Genomic DNA, 12,146 nt, shown 5'->3' on the forward strand with positions numbered 1-12,146 from the left:
TTCATTCTTCCTTCCATGATTTTTACATTCAAAGACTCTATATCCTTCTTCACCACATTTTAAAAAATTAGCACTAAATCCTCCTCTTCCATAGCTACCTTGGTAAGAATTACCTCTTCCATAGTAAGAACTACCACCTTTCTACTCAACCTTACCTTTGTCTTCATTTTTCCACTTTGTTTTTCCATTATCTTGTACTTAATTGTTAGATTTCCCACTTTCTCCATAAGATCCACCTATACCACTATGAAATCTGCCACCTCTACCTCTTTGCCTTTGTTTATGCTTCTTTATCAAGAAATCCTCAACTTTCAAGGAATATTGATATGCTTCTTCCATACTATCCAGTTTTACAAAATTAATCTCATCTTAAATTTAAGATCTCAAACCATTTAGGTAGCTTGAAACTTTCTTAATATCATCATCAACATGTCCATATTTGATGTCAAATCTATAGAAATCCTTAGTATACTCCTTCACAATAATGTCCTTTTATCTCAAATTTTGCATTTTCATCAATATGTTCACATAATAATTAGCAAGGTGGAACTTCTTAAATTTATTCATTCCCTTCCTTTGTCTATCAATTTGAAAATTCTCCCACCAAAGTGAGGCATGACCTTTCAATTTATTAACTACTATCTTCACCTTCCTATTATTAGAAGTGCCTTCAAATTCAAATAACTTTCCCATCTCAAAGATCCAATACAACAAAGCATTGGTGTCCAATCTTCCATTATAAATTTTCACTTCAACAACATGCTTTGAATGAATTCAAGACAAGACTCACAATAATATTTCCTCATCAAATTCCACCTTAGGTTAAGGATTATGGTATGGTGCTCCAAGTGCTCCTTCGTCATTAGACATCATCAAGATGTACTCCTCTCCTTTGAGCTATCTCCACAACATCTAATTTGGTTGCAGTTTATCTCAACATGCCCATAATAACATTATTAACATTTCCTCTACCTCAAACCATCTTGAATAGGCTCCTACAAGATTGTAACCATCCACAAGTTACAGGTCACACTCAGATCTGCCACCCTACAACCATGATCAACTAGGATTCTATATGATCCAATCTCTACAGGGATGAACTTTTCTATGATACCACCTAACACAAGTAATGTAGGGGAATCTTGGGTCTTTGAGAAATCTTGCGCCAACCAAAAGTATTTTTTATTTTCTATACCATTTTATTGTTTACAAAGTAGTCATTGTTTCTTTTATTTTCACGTTATGCACAATTTCTATCATGTAGAGGAACTAACCTAATCCTTTCCCTAAGAGCATGAATTCTTATGCTCTATATTTCTCAAGTTCTGTGTCATTCTTTGTGATCTTATTTTCTTGTTATTTCCACTTTTTGTAGTGTGATGTTCTAATTGGCATAGTTTCCATTGATTACATGATGTCTTATGTAGTTAGTAGCCAACTCCTAACACATGTATAGACCTACCTTCAAGTGTGCATAATCTCATATTGTCACTTGCATGGATTTTAGTTTACTTTTCCAAGTATGGACCTATATTGTAATTAATGCTTGACCAACCAACTTTTTGCTTAGCTAGCTACAAAAGAAGATTGGTTAAATCTAGGAAAGTATCTTTTCTAGGAAAAGAAAAGATAGAAGATGTGAGATAAGCCTCTAAGATTTTATATTTCTTGTTTTGTATAGGGTCACTAGTGTAGGAGCACCTAGGGGTAAGGTCAAACCATAAAGACATTTTGGTTTGTACATGGTCTAACCAACCATGGAACAATAAGGACTACATGAAAAGTCCCAAGGTGAGTGTAGATAAGTCAATTTGGTTGATTTGAGTCTAGGAGCTAAAAGTTTTCAAGTAGATCCTAGGAAGAAAGAAGTTTATCAAAGTTCTCAAACTAGAAAAATACTCTGAAAGGACCCAATAAGTGGTCAAAGTAGGTGGAAAGTGGTCATTTGATGTTGTGAATCCATGTGGGAAGGTTTTGAACCAAACGGGTCAAGTTTGGAGTCTTAGTGTGCAAAAGTTGCAAAAGTTGTCAAAAATTGCTCATTAACAACTTTTCAATTTTGCAAAGTTACTTAGCAACTTTTTAGGCATTTTTTGAAATGAATTACTTGAAATAGATATGGTTCAGTTTAATGGCTAAAAAGGAAGGGGAAGACTATTTAAACATCCCTCAATCTAGTTCTGGAGGTTGGATATTGAGATGTATCAACTACTTGGAGCAGTTTTGGTTCAGTTCAATGGCAAAAAATGAAAGGGAAGAATATTTAAACATCCCTCATTCTAGTTCTAAGGATTGGATATTGGGATGTACCGATAGTACCTATAGGTGCAACAATGTATGAGCATTGGAGGAACTTTTTGATAACTAATGAATTTGTGGAATTTATTGTGTTACTATTTTCATTGATTTAGCTTCCTTGGATCATATTTTGAAACTGTACATAGTTGTTTGGATTCAAGTGGTTCATTTCCTTAGGTTTAGAAAATCATTTTATTTGTGTAATATTGTTGTCTAGTTTCGAGTTATTAGCATACCAATGGCTATGGCTTGAACTTCCACATGTTGGAATTCTTTACAATAACTGAGAGAGAGGGAAGGGGGGGGTATGAATTAGTTATCCAAGGTCCAAATGTACACATAAAACTTTTCAAAACTTAGTGAACCCATATCCATAAAACATTTTCATCATACATGCATCCATTAGATTATGAAATCACTTAAACTTGCAAGTTACTATCAAATAAATTTTGCAAAAATTTAAACATAAAACATAATAGATTCAATAACACATTTGACACAATGATTTAATGTGGAAACTTAATTTGGAAAAACCTATCAGTAACATGCTACTCATTCTCACTCTTTTGAAGTGATGCCCTATGAAAGGCCAACCCTATCAAAGGTTATAATGTGCATTGTTAAATGTAACTTGGTTAAAGGATTTTAATCATCCCGTTGGGAGTGAGCATTATTGGAGGATTTTAGATCATTCACTTGGAATATCACTTGGTTAAATGATTTACAAATGACTATTAGGTCAACCTTAATCCAAAGGATTTACCCTAGACTGATGTAATTATTAGAGATTAACAGTAAGGCTTGATTTGATAACAACTTACAACACACTTGTAGATTACATATCTTTGTTTTAGTCCTCCATTCTTCTTTTCTTTTATACACTTCAAATCTAATAGCTTGTTCACCCTTCAAGCATTCATACTCTTAAGCCTTCTTGCTTTGCTTGCCAATGTAGTCTCTTCTCTTAGGTCACTAAATGAAGCAATACCCTAGACTCTTTATCTTCCTTAGTTTCTTGCACATGACAATCCTTTCTTCTGACTAACCATATCTATAAATAGAGGATTAAGTTCTTTTTTCATTCATCATGTAGCATCCATTTTAGGGTTAGGTCAAATTAGGTAGGATTCAATGAATCTACCCCTCATTTAATTTCATTCCCTTCTAGCAACTTCTCCTTCAATTCTCTTTGTATTTGCCTCAAGATCTTCAATCTTATCTTCCACACAGTTCACACAATTCAAGAAATTAAACTTGTTAGCTTAGATTCGTTGAATTGTCGATCTTTCTCATAATGCTAACACTTGGCATTAACTAGCTTTTGATGCTCAACACAAGTTACATTGCTCATAATCCACTATCAAAATACTCAGCACAAACTAAAGTTTACTCGTGCTTGACATCAACTAAACTTTACTAGGCTTACAATGTTTCACTTGGCTTACACTGAAATTGACTTTGCTTAGCTCTAACTAATTTTCTACCTATCTTGCACTAACTTTTCTCGGCACCTATTATCCACTTGATCAAGCTTGGTAGACAAACTTTGTTTAACTTTTTCTTCCTAACTTACTCAGTATAACCAACCTTTTCAACCTTAAGTAGATTATCAATGCACTATAATATCACTATCTTAATTGATTATTGTACTCCTTTTCATATCATAACTCAACCTTTCCTCTAAGTTCTATTGTTACCTCATTTGATCAAATCCTCTTCATCAATCAAATAAATGATAGTACTTAAATCATATAAGAAATTGTCTTACTAGCAAGTAATAGGTTTGACATTAGTAACAAAATAATGATTGAAACACATTTATCATACTTATGTCAATCTATTTTCAACAATCTCCCTCTTTAGCATTGATGACAAACCAAAATAACTAGACTTAATTAGTAAGACCAACAAAATACCAAAAAGAAAATAATTCCTTGTATTGAAATCTCTCCTTCTATCAACAACTTCCATCTTTTGAATAGGTTACAAAATTCTATTATGATCAATAGACAATCAATCAATTTATCCTTATGAATTCCTTTTTATCACTTCTTATATCTCCCTCAATATTATCTCCCTCTTACTAGGTAGATGTAATTAGTAGGTATACTTGTGCACTTTCTTCCTCTAAGTAGAGATTCCATAGTTTTGTATCTTCTATATCTGGATTTCTCCCTTTGTGATTTCTTGAACTTAGTACACTTTTCTTTGACAATAATTTCTCCCTCACAATTCCAAAGACATGTAATCTTCATATGCAGATATGAGTATTTTTTAGTTTCTCCCTCTATCACCTTGCTTGTGACTAATTTATAGCTCTAGCTCATTGAGTACTTTATGTAGCTCTTAAAGTAAGATCCATTGCATCAATGTGTAACATTATATGTCAATCAAATTGTTTGATGCATGGCACACCTCATTAGCCTTTGATAAGGGTATCACCCCTAGTTAACCTTTTAGACACTCATGAGCATCCTTAGGTAATGCTTTTGTGAAGATATTTGTCATTTTCTCTTTTGTGTTAACATATTTCATTTTCTTCTCTTTGTCTTGAACTAATTATCCTAAGTAATGATTGCAATGTTCTTATTCTTTGTATGCATCATAGGATTCTTTGATATATTTATAAAACTTTTATTATCACAGTAAAGTATCACAAGTTCATTGATTTCCTCCTTCATACCTTTTAGTAGTTGTTTGATCCATACAATGTTTGTACAATTTACTACAATAGCAACATTTCAACTTTAACAGTAGATTGAGAAATGTAGTTTTGTTCCTTGTTATTCCATCTAACCAATCTTTTTCCTAAGAAAAATGCTCCTCCACTAGTGCTCTTTCTGTCATCAATATTTCCATCCCAATAAGCATCAGTATAGGCTCTCAATTCAATTTTTTCATTTTTCTTGTAGTATAGACCATAGTCCTCTAATCCTTTCAGATATCTCATTATTCTCTTTATTTCCATCAAGCGATTCTCCCTAGGATTAGCAAAGAATCTTGAAACTATCCCTATAAATAATAAAATATTAGGTATTCTATGTACTACATATTGCAATTTACTAATCTTAGACTTGTATAATATTTGATTCACCTTTGTTGAATCATAATTATTTGACAATTTATGTCCTATCACCATAGGTGTACTTACTAGCATGGAATCTTCCAATCCAAAAGTTTTTAGTATCTCCTTAACTTACTTTGATTGAGTGATGTATATACCATATTTCATTTGATATACTTGCAAACCCACAAAGAGCTCGATCTCTCCAAACATAGACATCTCAAATTCTTGCTTCATTTTATTTTCAAAAGTCTTACATAAAGTATCTTGACATCCAAATATGATATCATTAACAAAAAAAATAGATAACAAAATACCTTTTCCTTTCTCTATCTTCAAGTACAAATTGTTATTATCATCAATCCTCTCAAATCCAATCTTCACTAGATAATTATGCAGTCTCTCATACCATGCTCTTGGTACTTGTTTCAAACCATATATAGTTTTGTGTAGTCTACATACCATATTTTTTTTGTTAGCATCAAAAAATCCTTCTGGTTGTTCTATATAAACATCTTCTTCTAACATACCATTTAGAAATGCAAACTAACATCCATTTGATAAAATTTGAAACCTTTGTATGTAGATTTCTTACTCCTTCTAGTCTTGCAATAGGGGCAAATGTCTCTCCATACTCTATCCCTTCTTTTTGTGCATATCATTTACAAACTAATCTTTCCTTGTTCCTTGTGATTTTACCATTTTCATCTAACTTGTTTTTGTACACCCACTTGGTACCAATCACATTTTTGTCTTCTAGTCTAGGAACTAGAGTCCCTGTCTTATTTTTCTCAATTTGTTCAATCTCTTCTTCCATGGCTTTACTCTAGTCTATATCTTCTAAGGAATCTTTCACTCTTTTAGGTTCTTGCATGCTCAGCAAACATGTATCATTTCTCAACTTGTTCATTGTCATAGGTCTAGCATGTTTATCTCCAATTATTTGTGCAAGAAGATGATGTCTCTTGACATACTTAGAAAATCGTGGTTTATCTATGGCTTCTACATTTGGTCTCTCAACTTCTAAATCACTATGTACCTCTCTATTAGGTAGTTCAACATCTCTTTCATGTACACTAATTTCAGAATTAGAATGTGCCTCAACTTCACTCTATAGCTCAGCACCTAGATGTAGCTTAGTTCCTAAATGCAACTCGACAGTCACTAAAACTTGGTGTTGGTTTGCAACTTGATTTACAACATCTTCATAAGTATGCATACCTTCATAAAATTACAAAAATGGTTTGTATTCTTTTGGTTCCTCCATGGGTTCAGCCTCATATACTTCTATATATTCATCAAATTTCACATTTGCACTTTATACAACTTTGTTAGTGTTAGTATTTAAACACTTATAAGCTTTACTTCTTGTGGAATAATCAAGAAACATTCATTCTTCACTTTTTACATCTAGTTTACCATTCCTGAAATCTTTGAGAATATAGCATTTGCTTCCAAATAAATTAAAATATTTTACTTTGGCTAAGTATCCATACCATAGTTCAAAAGATGTTGAATGAGTACCTTTCTTGACTTGTACATGGTTCAAGGTATAGATAGTTGTACTTTCTTCTCTCTAGTATTTCAAAGCAACATTTTTCTTCATCTTGAGTGCCTTAGCATAGTCCATCACAAACTTGTTCCTCCTTTTGGAAATTCCATTTTGTAGAGGGGTCCTAGGAGCATATGTTTGTCTTTGATTACTTTGTCATTACAAAACACCTCAAACTCATTTGATGTAAATTCTTTTCCTCTATCAAATCTTAAACATTTGAAACTTTGATCTGTTTCCTTCTCAACTCTTGGTAAGTACCACTTAAACATTTGGAAAACATCAAATTTCTATTTCAGAACCATAACAGTCATCATTCTAGAATAATCATCAACAAGAAGCATAATGTACTTATCTCGTTTGTAGCTTTGCACTTCAATTGGTCCACACAAGTCAATATGAACAATCTCTAATATTCCTTTTTAGGTATGAGTTTTACTCTTAAAACTTGACTTTGTCATTTTGCCTAGCTGACACTATTTGTAAATTATATTGTTAGGCTTCTTCAACTTAGGCAAACCTTGGACTCTTCTCATGTTACTAATACTAACCAAGTTATCAAAATTAACATGACATAACCTCTTGTGCCATAGCCACACATCATCAAATTCTACAACTAAACAAGTAGTATCCTCTATATCAAGGTAGAATAGACTACCTCTAGTTTGATCACCTTTTCCAATTAGTTTTCCATCAGTATCATATATCTTGGTAATTTTGTTCTCAAACTCAACCATACATCCAAAATTATTTAGTTGTGACACACTCAACAAATTATAGTTAAGTCCTTCAACATAGTAAGCATTGTCACATAAAATATTTTTTGTGAGCTTGATAGAACCTTTTCCTTTTATCAGACATGGTGCATCATTACCATATCTTAGACTATTTCCATCATAATATTTCAAGATAATGAACTTACTTTTATCTTCAGTCATGTGATGTGAACACCCACTATCAATGATCCATCTATCATTCTTGTTCACACAATACGCTAGTTCGGTTGCCTCATCCTCATCAGATTCATCCTTCACTACCACATACACTACTTCATCTCATGATCTTTAGATCCATCTTTCGTTTCCTCTTAAACAATGTAGCAATATTTCTTACCTTTCTCTTTGTAGTCTTTGTTTTCTTCATCTCTTTTTCTTTTGTACTTGTCACAACCTTTGTAATTCTTCTTTTGTGGACATCTAGTAGCAATATAACCAACCTCATTGCAATTGAAAGACATGATAGGTAGCTTACCTTTAAACTTTCCTTTACCTCTATGAAATCTCCTTGGTAATAGTGTTTCAAGATGATCTACATCTTCCTCATTTTTATCACTATCACTTGACATTTATTTTTTCTTTTTATTCTTCTTCTTCTCATCAAGTTCCTTTAATGATAGCTTAGCTTTGAAAGTAGATTCAATGTCTTTAGGTCTATAATTATCCAAGTTAGATAGCTCAAAAGCAGTGAGCCTACCTACCAGACCTTCAAGAGTTAGATCATTCTTTGGCATACATCTTAGTTCTTGTATTGCAAGAACTCTAATAGCATATATAGGAAGTAGTGTTCTCAAAACTTTACTTAATACAATATCATCATCTATTTTTCCAATAGCTCCGCTTATTGCATTAACAAGATCTTTTATCCCAGTGTAATATTGAGAAATATTCTCACCTTCTTGTGTTCTCATGTCATCAAATTTACCTCTGAGACTTTCAACTTTGGCTCTTAGAACATTCTTGTCACCTCCATAGATAGTGTGTAGAGAATCCCACATTTTCTTTTCTCTGTCACAACCTTAGATATCATCAAATGTGGCATAGATTATTCTAGAGGCAATCTCCAACATTGCCAAGTTGTGTTCCTTCTTCTTTTTTAGATCTTTAGCAATTAGGGCTCCAATAGGATCAATATGCTCAATAGCAATGGTAGATTATGCATGATCTCCAAAACCTCCTAGGTGTAGATTCATTATACTTTTCCATGCAAGAAAGTTATCTCTATTAAGCTTGGGTACTTCTCTTTTTGACATCTTGATCTTTGTGCTTCTAGTACCTTCAAATTAGTCCTCTTAAGTAGATGGCTTTGATACCAATTTTTGAAAATTCTTTAGAATAACTGAGAGGGGGGGTGAATTATTTATCCAAGGTCTAGATGTACAAATAAAACTTTTCATAGCTTAGTGAACCCATATCCATTAAACATTTTCATCATGCATCCATCCATTAGATTATGCAATCACTTAAACTTGTAGGTGATTGTCAAATAAATTTGAAAAAATGTAAACATGAAACATAAAAAACTCAATAACACATTTGACACAATGATTTAATGTTAAAACTCAATTTGGAAAAAGCCATGAGTAACATGCTACTCATTTCCATTCTTCTGAAATGATGTCAAATGAATGGCCAACCCTGTTAAAGGTTATAATGCACATTGTTAAATATGACCTAGTTAAAGGATTTTAATCACCCTATTACAAGTGAGCCTTATTAGAGGAATATAGATCATTCACTTGGAACATCACCTAGTTAAAGGATTTGCAAATGACTGCTAGGTCAATCTTAATCCAAAGGATTTACCCTAGACTGATATAGTGATTAGAGACTAACAGTAAAGCTTGATCTGATGACCACTTACAACACACTTGTAAATTACACATCTATATTTTAGTCCTTCATTTTTCTTGGCTTTCATACACTTCAACTTTGATAGCTTGTTTACCCTTCAAGCATTCATACCCTTAAGCCTTCTTTCTCTTATTGCTAATGCAATATCTTCTCTTAGGTCATTGAATGAAGCAATACCCTAGACTCTTTGTCTTCCTTAGATTCTCGTACATGACAACCCTTTCTTCTAACCAATCATCTCTATAAATAGATAATTAAGATCTTTTTCATTCATCCTCCATCATCCATTTTAGGGTTAGGTCAAATTAGGTAGGATTCGATGAATCTATCCCTCATTTAATTTCATTCCCTTCTAGTAATGTCTCCTTCAATTCTCTTTGTATTTGCCTCAATGTGGTTGACCATGAGTTATGTGCCAATCATCCACATGGTTCACACAATCCATGAAATCAAACTTGTCATCATAGGTTCATTGAATTATTAGTCTTTCTCATAATGTTGACACTCAACATTAAATAGCATTTGATGCTCAACACATACAATGTTTCTCAAAATCCACTATCAAAACACTCAACACAAATTAAACTTTAGTCCACTTACACTATTTCACACAGCTTACACTAAAATTGACTTTGCTTGGCTCCAACTAATTTTTTGTTTGGCTTGCACTAAATTTTCTTGGAACCTACTATCCAGTCGGTCAAGCTTGGTAGACAAACTCCATTTAACTTGTTCTTCTTGACTTGCTCAATGTAACCGACCTTTACAACCTTAAGTAGATTATCAAAATGCACTATAATATCACTATCTTAACTAATTCTTGTACTCCTTTTCATATCATAACTCAACCTTTCCTCTAGATGCTATTGTTACCTCATTTGATCAAATCCTCTTTATCAATCAAATAAATGACAATACTTAAATCATATAAGGAATTGTCTTACTAGAAAGTAGCAAGTTTGACATCAGTGACAAAACAATGATTGAAACAAATTTATCATACTTATATTAATTTATTTTCAACACCATAGTCAAACTCTCATGGCTTTTGGAAATCAAGAAATAGCTTCTATAAATTTTGTAAATATGGAGGTTGGGGATTTTACAAGATATTTGGCCATATTTACAAGTGATCCCTAGGGAAGCTAGTAGAGCTTGGAAAGGCACAATGTATGCTTGTAAAGAAGTGAAGTGGTGAATAGGGGATTGGTATGAGTCAATATATATAAGGTATAGTAAGATTAGGTTACTAAATGTGTTGGATTCAGAGGAGGAGGTAGGGAGTGAAGTTGAACACCTTAGGAGGAGAGAAACCTTGATTTTACCTTAGAAACCCTCAAAATATGGGTTTTCAAAAAATGTACAATACAAACAATACTAAGACCTAAGACCACCAAAATTCACTTGTCTAGGTCCATAGGAAACAAAGTACTTTAGACACCAACTTGCCTTATTAAGGGTTTTTGGGAGAATTTGTTAAGCCCTTGTTTTTAGGAGGCCTAATAGGGGCTCTTAGGGCTACAAGGCCAATTTGAGCAACATGGAGTTGTGGGTGTAGTGGACCTAAAAGAATGATGTAGAATGGTGGGGAATGTGTTAAGGAACTCATTAGGAGGGCTTAAGATTGGTTTTTGCTAAGGAATAGCTATGGGATGGGATTTTCCCTTGTAGGCTTAAATATGCCTAGTGGAAAGAATGGGAAGGAGAGAGAGGAAAATCAAATTGTTGGGGAGTTTTCTTGAAAGAAGGGGACCTAGAGTGTAATACCCTAGAGTAGGGTTGAGGAAAGAACCCTAAGAGGTCATAGATAGCCTCATTGGAGCCAATGAGCTCTTATGGAAGAATCTCCTCATCAATGTGGTATCAAAGCCCTAAAGATTTGTGGCTTGTGGTATATGTTCCAACCTATTGAATCAAGTGGGCTAGTTTAGATGGTGACCAACGTTGAGTTGGCCAAGGAAGTGGATGAGTAGAAGAAGTTCTTAGAAGAAAAGACTAGGGTTCTAGATGAAGTCCTTGAAGAGGTCAAAGACAAGTTGAAAGAGATAGAGGATGCAGCCCAAGCTAAGGAAGATGGATAAGCCTACATAGGTGTGTCATGTAAAATTATTTTGTAGACACCGTGTGCTTAATTAGAGTGTGAACAACTATGTTGTCTACATGACAACTCAGTTAATTATGCAAACTCCAATGTTGTAGACACCATGTGCTAAAATAGAGTTGCTAACTCTTGTGTTGTCAACATGACAACTCATATGCTTACACATACTCCTACGTGTCTAACCTAATAAATAATAAAATAATATATTTATCTTAAGTAAACTTAAGTAAAGTGTAAATAATAATTATTTACACTAACACCCCCCTTAAGTGCAACTTAGGGGAATGCACTTAAGCTCACAAAAGATATGATGAAATTCATACTGGGTCCCGACTACTAGGCCATGTTAGGTACCCAAGTACAAATGTAATGCTGTACATACAATGAAATGCAAGAAAATGAAATCTCTCTAAAAATTGAGAAAGAGGGAAAACCACATGGGAAAAATCCTCCCCCAAAAAGAGAGATAAGTACAATAAAGAAAGATGCATGTATTGATGG

The sequence above is a fragment of the Cupressus sempervirens genome, chromosome 2, assembly GCF_028749045.1.
Source record: "Cupressus sempervirens isolate cs-2001-9-10 chromosome 2, ASM2874904v1, whole genome shotgun sequence".
NCBI classification, from domain to species: domain Eukaryota; kingdom Viridiplantae; phylum Streptophyta; class Pinopsida; order Cupressales; family Cupressaceae; genus Cupressus; species Cupressus sempervirens.